At 44.5% G+C, this 15,525-nt stretch overlaps 1 protein-coding gene across 17 annotated transcripts in view; it reads right to left on the bottom strand.

The window, feature by feature from the left end:
* The window catches only part of Epb41l2 (erythrocyte membrane protein band 4.1 like 2), a 159,746-nt gene extending 150,706 nt beyond the window's left edge, over positions 1-9,040 (bottom strand). For 7 of the 17 annotated variants that reach the window (XM_052169884.1, XM_052169883.1, XM_052169874.1 and 4 more), the window contains exon 1: positions 8,893-9,039. The gene's annotated coding sequence lies outside the window, so the exon portion shown is untranslated. Of the gene's footprint in view, positions 1-3,558; positions 3,696-8,892 lie in introns of all 17 variants that reach the window. The other 10 variants (XM_052169888.1, XM_052169887.1, XM_052169885.1 and 7 more) reach the window with 5 other exon arrangements.
* Positions 9,041-15,525: the final 6,485 nt, after the last annotated feature.

The following is a 15,525-nucleotide window of genomic DNA, read 5'->3' on the forward strand; positions in this document are numbered from 1 at the left end:
AAGGTCAAAGCAAAATTCAATACAAGGTTTTCAATAAAAGCCTACACCTAGGAAATAATCTCACAGAAATAGGAAAGAGGTAGTAAACTGGATCATTTTTCTAGATCTAATTATAGATCAAAGAGAATACAGGGTAAAGGAATAGGTTAACTATACCACAGGGATGAAAAGAGCAAAGTTCACTCTGTGCTTAGCACATAAAACAATCAGTTATGTTTTCAACAAAACACACTAAAAAGGAAAATAAGGAATAAAGAGATAACTAAATCGTAAGGGCTATAGAGACTCATTGTATGTACAAATCTTAACTGCATCTTCACACAAAGAAAGTTTTTTTTTTTTTCAAAACATGGCACTTGAAAGGCTGGAAAGATTAATGGGTCAGAGCACTTGCTACTCATGCAGAGAACCCAGGTTCTATTCCCAGTAGCCACGGTGGGTCACTACTGTCTGTAACTCTAGTCCCAGGAGATCCAACACCTTCCTCCAACCTCCTCAAGGACGAGGAACACATGAGGTACAGACATACACGCAGGTAAAACCGTCAGACACATAAAATACAAGTTTCAAAAATGACATTGATTAAACTGACACTTAACCAGTTGGGTATGGTGGGTGGATAGATAGATAGATAGATAGATAGATAGATAGATAGATAGATAGATAGATAGACAGACAGACAGACAGACAGACAGACAGACAGACAGACAGACAGATAGATAGATAGATAGATAGATAGATAGATATCTATATACCTATAAGCAGGAAACAGGAAAATCACAAGTTCAAGGCCATTTAGGGCTACAGAGAAGAAAGTGAGACCAGACTGCATTAGAAGCCTGTGTGAGCTACATGAGGCCCTGTCTCAACGCCTCCCACTTTAAACATTGACACTTCGGAACATCAAAGACCAAGGGGCTGAAGAGACAGCTCAGCAGTTAGGAGAGCCGACTGCTCTCACACAGCACCTCAGTTCGGATCACAGAGACTACATCAGGCAGTACCCAATCACCTGTAACTCCGGTTCCAGGGGACTTTTACAACGTTTTCTGGCCTCCAGAGACACCCCCAAGCACTGTGCACACACTAACATGCAGGCACTCACGCAAACATGCAACTTAAATACAAACCATTTTAACAAAGAAAGAAACCAGGAATCAAGACTTATAATGCTGACAGACAACTTGGGAGCTTTAAGAAATATTCAGTGTAATGAAGGTATTCCAATTAACATTATAAAAGTGTGTTGTCATGTAAGACTGAAAATGAAACAAAAATCACAATTAAAACAACTCTGAAGTTTTTCAAGGACTGGAACTGAAGCTCAGTAGGTAGAGCTCACGGGGCCCACATAAATCCGGGCTGGAGGCTCATAAAGCCCGATATTCTCAACACTCGAGGCTCGTGTTCATCTTAGTCTACAAGGCAAGCCTGGGATCCAGGAGACCTAGTCTCCAAAACAGTTGTAAGACCTAACCCCATATCAAGTTGCTGCCTCAAAATGTGAACTTTGGTTGCTCCAGACTTTGACTATGACATCTGGGGATGATCAAAATGACCAAATAACCAGATAATTAGTTCATTGTGTCCAGAGATGCAAGAGGCTGCCAGACTTGTTTTGTGAGTATTTCTACGTGGTATACACACTGTCTTCTCGAGCTTTTAAGTCATGTGACCCCTGTTCTCTCAGCATTGGAAGGTAAATCAACAATGCTTGCCCACATAAGCCTCCATCTCCTCTCTTTTCTCCCCAACTCTGCCGTTCCTAAGACCACATGGAAAACTGTTTTTGCAGACCGCATTGTAGTCTGAAGTGATGGACCGGGTGTGATGAAAAGCATCACTTTAAAAAGCCAATGACATATAAATCAGGCACGGTTGTGAGCTAGGGAAGTCTAAAGCGGAGTTTCAGAGAATGAAGCAAACTGTTTAACAGTAAATGAGGAAGTCTAGAACCAAACCAGAAAGGAACCGAATCCATACATCATTACTAAGGGCTTACTGCACGGTGAGCATTGATCAACTGTGACCCTGATGGTGACCCAAAAGTAACACCTCACAGAGGGAGAGGCCCAGTAGGAAGGAAAGCCCTACTGTAAGCAACCTTCACCTCCACACAGCCTTACCTGCTGCCAGTTTAACCACTATTCAATAGTTGGTTCACAGGACGCAACTGAAGCAGGAAAGAGAAGAGTTTCTTAGCCTGTGGGTGGAGATCCCCAGAGCCTGCACACCATATATTTGCATTACGATTCATAACAGTAGCAAGACTACAGTTATGAAATAGCAACGAAATACTTTAATGATTGGGGGCCACCACAACACGAGGGTCGCAGCTTTAGGAAGGCTAAGAACCACTGCTCTAGAGGTAACATGAGAAGGAAATGGGGAAACTGAGTCAAGTTATCATTAAAAATAATGCAAGCCGGGCGTGGTGGCGCACGCCTGTAATCCCAGCACTCTGGGAGGCAGAGGCAGACGGATTTCTGAGTTCGAGGCCAGCCTGGTCTACAGAGTGAGTTCCAGGACAGCCAGGACAGGGCTATACAGAGAAACCCTGTCTCGATAAAACCAAATAAAAAAAAAAGAAAAAGAAAAAAGAAAAAATAATGCAAGCTCTGTCAGGCTAGCCGTCCCTCCAGCAGAGGCAAATGAAACTAGTCCTTAGTTCCCACCCAAAATAAAAGTATTTATAGTAGATTTATGGTTTCATAATACTGGCAGGAGTTTAAAACTAAACACTACACTGGGGGAATATATGTCTGCAGGTTTATTTCATATATAATATAAGGTACTAGATCTATAAAGGTTTGCCAGAGCTTAAACAACCAGTAAAACACCAACTTAATATGAGCCTTACTTCAACAGCAGAGAAAATAAGTTGTGAGACTGCACATGCACACTTCAGACTCAGGATCCGTTACCTCTAGCAACACCACAAAAAGACTACAATCTTCCCGTATTGTTGAAACCAGAGCCCAAAAGCTTCACCACACACATGGTACTTTGTGCATTATTTAAAAGAAAAAAAAATGGGCACTATTAAGTTAATAGTTTTGTAAAAGTTTAGAAATTCTAAAGATACTGTACTAAAAATAGTTTTTTTAAAGGCATTCAAAGCAAAAAAAAAAAAAAAAAAACACACACACACAAAACCTCCAAGCCCCATATCAGACTCTGCTTCCACAGATAACTGGTTCCTGACGACTGCAGAAAATGTGCTTACCACAAGCAACACACTAGCTCTTTTCATAACCGAACAAACAACTCTCACAGATGCCAGGCACTACGTGAAGCATTTTATAAACACTGGCTCGTTTAATTCTCATATCACTCTACGAAACAGGTATGATTTACACACACACACACACACACACACACACACACAAAACACCATTAAAGAAAAGGCTTTGTAAAATATTTTACCCCAAGTCCCTGGTCAGAATGTCAGCCCAGCCAGCACTACCCAGCGTGGACATGTTAGTGGCCCTCTCTAATCACAGTTCTACCCCCAAAGAAACTTCTGAGGAAACAAAAGCAGCAGTTACTTTTACTCACAGGTAACAATTCAAGCAGCTAAGATTGAATATTGGAACTCAGTTTCACCTTGACAACAGCACAGGGGACTCGACTGGAAAATCCAATGTAAGTACAGCCGGGCAGTGGAGGGGAAAACAGCCGTGACAAAGTACAACCTTACAAAGAGAAGAGAGATAAGAGAACCGCATTGGGTCAGTCCCCAGCGCCACATAAACTGTATGCTCAAGGTCCTCCTTGGCTACATCCCATGCTCAAGGTCAGCCCTGTCTACCCAAAAGCCTGTCTCAAACAACAGTAATTATTACTTAAAAATAAGTGCTGGATTAGATCAAGAGTTGGAAACCTCCTCTGATCCCCAGATGATCTCATATTCCCATTTCGTCTTTCTCCGAGTTCCCCTGACCTCTCAGCCTGTTTCCGGCACTCACCCAGACTCTTCTTCCCACAGCCTGAGGCGGATCCCAAGCAACACGTTCTCACTAAGCTCTCAATCTTCAGATCATGAGCATAAATTAAATTGTCTAAGCACTTCTGACCAAGTCTCCCCAGAGTCGAGGTTGTGGGTGTGTACATGTGTATATTCTTAAAAAGGAGCCTATTTGAATAATGGGGAGAAAACCAAACAAAAAAGAACAGTATCAAATATAAATCACATCTGAATACCTTCAAAGTACTGAGATGTAGACACACACTGTCCACTGTCCAGGACAGTGATTCGAAAACAATGGGTGAACTCAACACTGCTGTGAACCCTAATGGGGTCAGCTCCAAAGCTCATCCAGGGACCTGGAAACCCAGAGTTAGCATCTGAAAAACATTCCTGGATGGTAGATGAACCTACATGCCATTTTTTAGTTCATCTTAGAGGGCGCTTAAAAAAAACAACAAAAAAAAGCTAAAATGGAAAAAAAAAATCAGTTATCTGAACGAAACATACTTAACATCACTGAGTGTGTGAAATTAACTCAAGGCCCATTTGAAGGGGAAAACCCAGAAGGGTATGAAAGCTCTGAGAGTCTAGAGATCTGACTTGAAATCTGAGATGACGTTATAAAAACTCGGGAAATCCTCTATATTTTTTTTTTTTACAAAAATTCTAGTTATAACAAATGCTATTCCTCAAGTCAGGGAAACGGTGTATATATGACTTACCATCTTAAACATGAAAAACGCCCATCTAAGCCCCTACACTGACCCCAAACCCAATCATAAGAACAAAGGAAAACCAGGCCCAGTGGTTTTGTTTTTTTTTTTTAAAGTAAGTCCTCTTTATTATTTACATGTTTCTACATGAGCTATAACCAACCTTTATAAAGTTGACTTGAGTTTTTAAAGCATACAACTGGAATCTTAGCAACTGGAGTCAAGAGGACCAGAAGTTCAAAGCCAACCTCATCCACATAGTAGGACCAACACCATTCTAAACTATATGAGACCCTGGGCTTCGTTGTTGTCTTGGTTTTCTTTTTTTTTAATTTTGTTTGTGTTTTTTTTTATTTTTGTTTTGTTGTTGTTGTTGTTGTTGTATTGTTTGCTTTGTTTTGAGACAGGACCTTTCTACATAGCCTGGGCTATCCTGGAATTCACAACATAGATGAAGCTGACCTTGAACTCACACAAATCTGCTGGCTTGTGCCTCCCAAGTGCTGAGATTAAAGGCATTAAAAATATAGTCAAGAAGGTTGGAGAGACTGCTGAGTACTTGAGAGCCCGTGCTGCCCTTCCAGAGGATCCAGGTTTGACTTCCATCACCCACAGGGCTTACAACTGCCGGCAACTCCAGTTCCAACAGAGCCAGCACCCTCTTCTGGTCTGTGTGGACATCAGGCAACCACGTGGTGCACATACATACATACATACATACATGCAGGCAATATAATCTCACACATAAAAGTAAACCTTTAAAAATATACAAAAAACGTTCAGTGAACTAATCTTCTACTGCTGATTTCGCCATCTATCAGCTATATGTAAAGTATGTGGTGTGTATGTGGATTCCCTTCTATCTCATACAAAATACACGTACGTCATAGAAAAACTACCCTCAAAAAGTTATGTCAATTTTTTCAAGATGTATTAGAGATAGCTTGCTTATTTCTAGCTTGCTTGTGACCTCTCAGCAACTACACTACTAATAGGTGCTGTGGTGGCCGTGTCCTTTAGTTAATGACACACAGCAGTCATTCAATCTTAGACCTTAGTTTGGGATGCTGCCCAGAGAGACAAATGATAGAAATCTTATGAATATCAAGTTACTGGCTCATGCTAAAACCCACTACTCCCAAAGGATGCTCTGTCTACAATCTGTGGAGGAATCGTATACAAACCCCCTATTTATTCAGGGCTTCCAAAGAAGCTAGAAATGTTTGTGTGGGAAGGGGTAAAGGGACGGAGCTCAGAGATTTGCTGACTCTTAAAAGTTCAACCCTGCGATTCCGAGATTCTATAAAGAGCAGTAAATTAGGGTTTGCCTAGTAGTTGGTGACTATGGAAGCCAGAATAAACATTGATTTGAGGCTTTAGATCTGTGAGAGTACCCAGAGGTTAGTTAGGTACCGCAACTCTAATCTGGAAAGAAAATAAAACAAAACACAAAAACAAAAACAAGCAAATGCTTTTAAATAAAGATGGAGTGGAAGGAATAGACACACTTCCTTTGTCTTGTCCAACAAACACCTCAGAAACGCAACATGCCACTTGGTGAAACTGATCTCTAGAAACTTATGCTGCCTTATTTAAAGAAAAAAGAAAAAGAACTAGCAATTCATATTTTTCAAGAATGTCTACCCACAGCTATCTCAGTTCAAGTAAAGAAAAAGCCCATGTCTTACTGTGGAAACAGAAACAAAAATCAAACCTCCCACTATGTAAAATATGGGCCCCACATTCCTAAACAACCTGGCCCAGACACAGCTTCTGCAGGTCACTAGCCACAGCATCACGGGGTTACGATTCGGAGCAGAACTGAATGTTAAGGAGAACTGCACAGAATTGCAGTTATGGAGAAAATTTACCAATAAACATTTTAGTTGAGGGCTGCTTTCTCATCCTAACTCTTTTTAGTTGAAAGTGTGGCTGGGTAGCCCACGTGGATATGGTTCTGATTTTTTTTTTAAACTCTCATTTTTTTTACATCCTGGTCACTGGTTAGGTTTTTCTAAACTTGGATTCTTTAGAACTGGTCATTTGGAGGGAGTAAGCCACAAGAACATCACATTAAAAAGCAGAGGACACCAGGCTCACCCTAAAAGGCTCGGAGTCCTCACAAACCTAAAGATGGGCCCTCTCATCCAGACTCACACAGAACATGAAATATACACAAACAAAATGTCCTAAAGCCACGCCTTCAGGTATAGCAAACGTGAGATTCCTTATTCTTCCATCTGCAGTTATTTTGGGGTGGGTGGGGGGCATCCATGCAGATTCTTCCCAGAACGCGCCAAACGGGTTTCTTTCTAATTGGACCTAAAAATTTGGATGTTAAAGACCCATAGTCAGTTATGGTAAAAACATCCCACAGCTGTTTACATTTCTTACACAGAAATGTGTCACTGAAAATCTATCACATGGTGTTAAATAGCAGCATTGCGTCTGAATCTTTTTAACAGTCCCCCTCTAATTAGACTTCAAGAGGGCTGATAGTGCACTCTATACACACTTTGTGTCTTGCACACAGTGCCCTACTTCCACTAGACGTAAATGACTGAAGAACTCTTAGGACTAGATCCTGTTTAAAGGGGACTGTTTTAAAGAAGAGAAACAGTCCTCTCCTATTAATGAGCAACCTCTTGTCCTCACTAGGCAGTTTGCAAGCAAGACCACTGCTGGCTTCAGTGGGAATTCTGCCCCAGAAGTGAAGAAGACAGAATAGGATTAAATTGGGCAAACTTCACACCACTGCTCTAACTCCTCCAGTTCTCCAAAGGGTGCAAACCAAATAACAGAAATGATGGCCCTAGGCCCCCAACAGGTGACCATAGCCTTTGTCTCGCTAAAAGTTAATGTCAAACTACAGTCTCATGAAAAGGCTGCTGGCGCTTACCAAGATGCAGGATAACACTGCAAGGCAGCCCACCAGTGGCTGCAACAGCAAACCAGAGATTGATTTCTCATAGCAGGAGCCTGCAAACAAATTGCATAGCACAGGAAAACCTGTACAAATACTGAGACTTCTAATCCCCACCAACCACAGCCAAGAAACGATCAAGTTTCCCTCAAATCCACCGGAATGTCTGATAGGGTAGACTAAAATGTTGTCAATGCAGCGTTGTAAGGCAATAAAGAATACAGGGGAAATGTATGCCCATAAAAAAAGAAAAGAAAAGAAAAAAGAAAGAAAGATAAGCAGACAGGACTGAAGAAAAATGAGTGAAGACAGAGACCGTTTTTTTGCTTTGTTTTTTAGCTAATCGCAGAAACAAGAACACACTGCCCTACACATCCCACATTTCACATGCAACAAAGTTCAAGAAACAGAATCTTGATTCCCAAAGGAGGAAATATGTGTACAACTCCCCTAGGTGCCACCTTGACTACCACTCTCCCCGGGACCTTATAAATCAGGGACAGCTCAGGTGACAGATTTACTAAAGGGCTCTCTTTTTTGTAAGGAAGGCTCCACATAGACCACTCCTCGAAATGAGGCACTAGGGGAAGGGGGCGCTCTTCTAACTTCACCCCAAATAAATAAAACTTGGCCCCGCCTGAGGCTGGCGTCTGGGGACACTTAATGACTAACGTCCACCGCAGACGTCTGGGGTTGAGGATGGGGGATCCTGAGATGCCAACCTCAACACCACCGACTCCGCTATTTCCTCTTCTAGCCCCGGCCCTGCAGCAGCTCACACCTAAACTGCTCCCACCCCTCAGCCAGCGCCCGAGAAGAAGAAGCCATCGGGTCGGATGGCCTGGTGTCCGGGCTGGAAGGCTCGCCACGGAATGCATGCGAGCGTGCCCGCAGCTCCACACCGCACAGCCGGCGGCGGGGGCGGAGGGTCGCCCGCGTGGGCCCGGACCCGCAGTGCGTGGGGCTGGATGACTGGCGCAGCGCCCTCCCTCCCGGACTCCCGCAGAGCCCACGCGCGCCGCGGGCCCGCGTCCGGCGACCCCCCGGGAGGGAGGGCGCGGCGAGCCCCCCCGCACCCGGGATGGAGCCGCACGCCTTGGCAGGGCCCGGGCGCGTGAGCCCGGGGACGGCGCGGCGGTCCTCGCCCGGGGAAGGAGCCAGGAGGGCCCGCAGCCGCCCCCTCCCCCGCCCGGGATGGCCGTCCGGGCTTCCTGCCGGGGTCGGCTTCCCGCCTGCAGCGTGTCGGGACGCCGCCCGCCACCCCCGCGGCCCGCTCGCCTCCTTACCCAGACACCGCCCCTCTCGAGCTAGCTCGCCCCGGGGACGCGTCCCGCTCCAGCCTCGAACGCCGGTTCTCCGCGCCCGTCGCCTCCACCCTCCGCTGGGTTTCAAATTGAAATTCCCTGGCTGGGGCCGTCAGAGAACTCACCGCGCAAACCCCGCCCCCTCCTGGCGGAAGCCCCGCCCCGCTCCGCTTCGCATCCCCCGCCCGCCCGGCACGCCCCGGGCGCGGAAACCCCCGCGGGAAGGCCACGCCCCCGCGGCCAAAGCCACGCCCCCGCGGCCAAAGCCACGCCCCCGGCGCCAGCTGCCGTGGGAGGGGGCCTTCCCGAGGGGTTCGCGCGGCTCCCGGGCCCAGTGCCCCTATGCAGGGGTGCGTTCTGCCCTCGGAGCGACCCTGGAGATAATGACAGGCAGTGCACGTGTGCGAGGCGTTCTTTCTGAGAATCCTGACCTTAAATGCCCTCTCAACTTCTTAAAAGTTCTTTCTTCGGAGTGCTTTCACTAACCAAACCTTCACTGGGTGCCTATTTCATGATAGACGGTAGAACAGGTCCAGGAAACCGAATAAGGAAAAACCTGGGTCCCCCCTCGGTCTGCAGTGAAAGAAGTGCTTTCACTGGAAAGGCTTGAAAAGAATCCATTTATTCTTCCTGTGGGAGAGTCAGGAGAGATTGGGTAAACCCCGTGGAGGAGAGGAGAGAGGAGCTTTGATGCTCTCAGCCTTGAGAGTCAGGATTTCTCCAGGCAGAGGATTGAGAACCTAAGGTGCATAGTATGATGGGGATAGAGTCTTCTCCGGGTCTTTTGTACAATCAGACCTCAATCTCTTCTACTTATTTCCTCTTTTCCGAGCATTGCATGTCAAACTGTCAGAGTGGCAGCCCACTGCCTCCAGCATCTGCACCCCTCACCCCCCGTATCCCCCCACTACTCCCCCCCCTTCCTCATTTGCTTCCTCCCACCTCTAATAAAATCTTTAATGATTCACCTCCGACAATTCCTTTCCTAAACATCGTAAAATTAGCAAGATCAAATTAACTCTCAGTAGCAATGCCTTGCCCCTGTGGATAATACTTCCCAGGTAATGACAACACAGGCAGGTCTTTTCATCGGTTGATCCTCACTATGAAAAAGGCACCTACCTCAAAAAAGAAAAGAGTTGGGGAAATAAATTACTCGCTAAAATCATCCTTGTAAATAATAAAATTATTGCGATAACAGCACTTGTTGTGTGTCAGGATCTTGAGTTGACTTTAGTGGACTGCAGGCCCAGGCCCTGAGTACACAAGGAAAGTTTGATAAGGTGTGTAACACATACTAGAATCCTAATTACATACATTTCTAATATAAAGAAGGCTTGGAATAACTGGTGTTCCTTTTCTGTTGCTATGAGGAAATACCTGAGACAGATAACACAAAAGATGTTTGCTCATGGTGCCATAGGTTTCTGTCGATGGCCACCCAACCCTTTGCTTTGGTGGCAAGGCATCCTGGCTGGGAGCACATGGAGGAAATTACCTCATCGAATCTGAGAAGCAAAAATTGAGAGACTGAGGTCCTAATATACCCTCCCCTGACATACACATAGTGACCTAACTTCCTTCAACTAGGACCCACATGCAAAAGTTCCCACCTCCCCACAGTATCATCAACTGGGGACCAAATCTTTCAACACAGGACCTTCAGAGAAAGAATTAAGATCTGGGCCACAGAGGCAGCTCTCATAAAAAATTAAAAATAAAAAAAAATTAAAAAAACCTTCAAGGTCCAGTACTTTCTAGGACCTCTGCAGAGGAGGCTTGATGAGGAGCTAAGATCAGAGGCCAGCATCCAGGTTACTTCCTCTCTGTATTTCTTTCAGTCTTGGTGTGCTTTATCACACCAAGCTAACGGAGACAGTGGCTGATGCTGGCCTTGGAGTCTGCTTGTAGCAAAGATGGCCTCCATTTTTTACAAGCTGGAAGTATAGGCATGTGCCACTGTACCTAGCCCTATGCCACTTTTAAAGGATATTAATAAGATAATTGTATTCGTAAGTGCTTTTATGTGGGAGCCGAAAAGATTTAGCTTGAAGAAATAATTTAATGTCATTAAAAAGTCTATCGGGACTGGAGAGATGGCTCAGAGGTTAAGAGCACCGACTGTTCTTCCAGAGGTCCTGAGTTCAATTCCCAGTAACCACATGGTGGCTCACAACCATCTGTAATGGGGTCTGGTGCCCTCTTCTGATGTGTCTAAAGAGAGCAATGGTAGTGTACTCATACACATTAAATAAATGAATAAATCTTTAAAAAAAAAAGTCATTATCTTTGTGTGTGTCTGTGGGGGGGGGGGGCTGCTGGCCTTGGGAATTTCAGACATCCATATAATAATCTTTTGATCAAAACCACACCCCATTCCCTCCCTCAGACTCCTCCCCTAATCTCCCACCATGACTTTTCTCTCTCAATGTCATGGCTTCTGTGGGAACAGGAAACAGGAAATATGGGGTAAAGGGAGTCGGAGTCCACAATGATGCCCGCGATTCAGACTCGGAAGACCAGCATCAGAGTTCAGATCTAACCTTATTGTTTATTACATAAGCTTATATACAGCTTTTTAGCCAATTAGGGTATGTTTATATATGCAAGGGCAAATCGGGGCACAAGAGATGTTGTTTAGCAGACTCTGACTTGCCTGCCCAAGAGCCTGTCCAGGAGCCTGCCTGTAAGGGAGAGTCCAATCTTCCGGGATTTCTTTGAAGGCAGGGACACAGCCACCTCTCTGGCCTAGGGTCCTGTGTGTGGTCTCACCAGCTTGCCGTGAGCCGTGTCAGAGCATTCACTGCGGACAGTGGATCAGGACTATCTGAGGAGTCGCAGAAGCTTTATGGCGCCTCGCTCTCCGTCCTACGACTTCCTCCACACCCCCCACAGCCTCTCTCCCTTAAAAGAAAAAGGTTTCCTAATTTTAATTTCATGTGTATGGCTGTTCTGCCTGCGTGGATGCCCGTGTGGCATGTACACGCAGTTCCCACAGAGGTCAGGAAGAGGTAGCAAATCCACCGGGATGAGAGTTACAGTAACTACCGGGAATCGAACCCAGGTCCTCTGGAAGCAGCAGCCAGTACTTTTAACCACCCAGCCATCTATCTCGCTAGCCTTGTGGGCTCTCTTTTTCATCTTCTTAAAGCTCTTGAGTGCGCTCTCACTCAGTCCTGCCACTGTTTGCCCACGGGCTAAGGGCCACCTCCTAAGCAATAGGGATGTGCTTCTAAACTAGTACCAGTTTGATTTCTCTGTATCCTATGAAGCAAGTATTCAGTGTCTTCAGCAGTAGAGTCTGAGCATCAAATTCTGAAGGGTAATTAATTGTCCTAGTTAGTCTTTATCGGCATAGCCTAGGAACCTGGGAAGAGGGAGTCTCAGGTAAAGAACTGCCCAAATCACAGTGTCCTACAACCACATCTGTATTGCCTCATGAGAGATCTCAGGGAGCTCAGCCCACTGGGAAGGAATACAGCCTTAGACCAAGTGGTCCCGAGCCAGTTGATCATGAATCAGAGAGCCAGCTAATAAGCAGAATTTCTTCATGGTCTCTGCTACAGTTCCTGCTTCCACGTTCCTAACCTAGTTCCCGTTCTCGCAGTGGAAGTATAATCTGAAAGCAAAACAAAACAACAACAAACCATTTCTTCTCTCACATGACTTTTGGTCCTAGCGTGTGTTACAGCAACAGAACAATAAACTAAACCAGTAATGAAGAGCTATAGCGATAGAGTGTAGTGTTTGAGAGTCTACGGGACTGCACTGACAACTTAGAAAGAGGTGACAGACAGACAGCACTGTGCCTTTTGTTTCATAGCCTGTGATGCCTAGGAGAAACATTGCCCCACATATTATAGGGCATAGGTATGTATTTTTTTGCAACCTACTTTTAATAAACGTTTAACCTCTCCTCTTGCCCACCACCCAGAAGAGATAGGAGAAAAGTTGTTAGGGTATGGAGGAAGTAGACATGCTCAGCAATAGTTCTTTGGGGGCGAGCTTGATCTTCTTTGACAGCAGCTCAGTTCAGCAAACACCAAATATGACTCTGCAGCTGCAGACCAGTCCTCCAGGCAGGCAGACACCACACATGAACCAGCAGCTGTCATTCAGTCCTGAAGAAACTCCCAGTCTTGGCAGCCTCAGGAGCAGTTCGGTGGAGGCACCAGTAATGGAGATCAATAACACTACGTAAAGCCAACCAATGCACCTGTGTCATTATCAAAGCCTAACTAGGCAAAGCAAACCAAACCAAGGCTCAGTGCCCTTCTCCCGCTGTCTGTGGGGTCAGAGGTAGACTCCTTCATGCCGGGTCTTTGCATGTGTTTGCTATCTCAAAGCATCCTTTCACGTGTGTCTGTTCTAGGAAAACATTCTTTCCCGTGTCTGCTCCAGCAAAACAGCCTTTCACTGGGTATCCCAGCAAAACATCCTTTGACATAATTGACTCTCCAAAGAAACTAGAAGTCTCCACTTCAATAAGGTAAATGCACCGGGCAGTGGTGGCGCATGCCTTTAATCCCAGCACTTGGGAGGCAGAGGCAGGTGGATTTCTGAGTTCAAGGCCAGCCTGGTCTACAGAGTGAATTCCAGGTCAGCCAGGACTATACAGAGAAACCCTGTCTCAAAAACAACAACAACAACAAAAAAAGGTAATTCACCTAAACACTTTTTGATTTTGTATATATATATATATATATATATATATATATATATATATATATATATATATATATATATATATGTGTGTGTGTGTGTGTGTGTGTGTGTGTGTGTGTGTGTGTGTGTATGTGTGTGTATGTATGTGTATATATATATATGTATGTGTATATATACACATTAGGACTCTTTCAACAGTAGTACACTTTCATGTGAGTACTTCAAAGGTCTTCAGCGTGAGTTAGCTCTCCTGTGTTCCCACCTCTCCCCAGACCTCCCATACCAGCTCACTTACCCGCCCAGCTCCATTATTTCCCACCCCACTTTATACCACCAGTGTTCTAGCCCTCTGTTGCAGCCCCCCTGATTTGTCCTTACTAGCTTCCTGACTTCTATGAGGACTCCAATGTATACACACATAGCTAAAGGCCCAAAGCTAACACCCACGTACTCAAATAGGCACGTGGCGTTTGTCTTTTGGAGTCTGGGTTAGCTCTCACAGAATTATTTTCCAGCTTCATTCATTTACCTGCAAACCTCATTTTATGTCCCTTAACAGATGAGTAGTATTCCATTATGTAAATTTTCACTCTTCGTTAGTTTACCAGCAGCATCTAGGCTGTTTTCTTTCCCTAGCTATTGTGAATAGAGCAACAGTGAACCTGGAGAAACAAGTGTCTCTGACGTTGCATATAGAGTCCTTGAGACTGCCTGGGACTGGTATAGCTTGGTCACATGGTACACATGGTAGATCTACATTTCTGAATGCGCTCAACAGTGATTTCCACAGTTTGTACTCCTATCAATCATAGATAAGTGTTCTGTTTTCCCCACACCTAGGCCAGAATTTGTTGTCATTTGTGTGTGTGTGTGTGTGTGTGTTGTTTTATATATATATATTAACCATTAGGACAAGACAAAAATCTCAAAGTAGTTAATTTGCATTTCCCTTGTGGCTAAGGATGTCCAAGTTTTTGTAAATAGTTCTTAAGTCATTTGTACTTAAAAAAAAAAAAAAAAAAAAAACTCAATGTTTAGTTCCATGCAATTAATTCTAACAAATTATTTGTTGTCTTGGCCGAGGTTTTAGTTCTTTGTATGGTCTAGATGTTAACTCTTTATGAGACATATAGCTGACAAAGGTTTTTCCCCATCCTATAGGCTGCTTCTTCACTTGGTTGCTGGTGACTTTTGCTGTACAGATGTTATTGCTTTGTCTTGCTTTGCTTTAGTTTCCTGGGGTCCCACTTGTTGGACTTAATCCCTACACTACTAAATCCTACCCAGAAAGTCCTTACATGTTTATGTAAGTCAAGGCATAGTCCTTACTTTTCTCCAGTAATAGGCTCAGGGTATCAGGTCTTAGGCTAAGATTCTTGAACCATTTAGTTCTACCACCAACGTACAAGTGTTGGAATTATAGACATGAACAGCCACACCCATCTTATGTGTTGCTGGGGATGGAACCCAGGGCTTTGTACATTTGTGCTGTTTTTTTTTTTTTAAGACTGTATTTAGAAAGAGGTCTACAGCACCAACTAACATTCAGTTGTTTAATTGTGTGCATATTTGCTTTATGAGTTAGTTAATTATGTTATTGTTATGTGCATTAGTGTTTTGCCTGCACATATTTCTGTACATCACACGTGTGCCTGGTGCCCATGGAAATCAGGAAAGGCATCTATGGAGGTCAGGAAAAAACACTGGATCTTACTGGAGATCTTACTCCAGAATTGGAGTTACAGACACTGTGGGCTGCCATATGGTGTTAGGAATCACACGTGGGTCCTCTGGGAAAAATGGAAGAGCAGCCAGTGTTCTTCACAGGACCTCTCTCCGGCCCGTTTCCTTTTTTCTTTTTACTCTCTTTCTTCTTCCTTTCTTTTCTTTTCTTTTTTCTTTCTTTTCTTTTTTTCTTTTTGAGACAGTGTTTGACTGTGTCGCCCTGTC

Source organism: Apodemus sylvaticus, chromosome 23 (genome assembly GCF_947179515.1).
Source record: "Apodemus sylvaticus chromosome 23, mApoSyl1.1, whole genome shotgun sequence".
Taxonomy (NCBI): Eukaryota; Metazoa; Chordata; class Mammalia; order Rodentia; family Muridae; genus Apodemus; species Apodemus sylvaticus.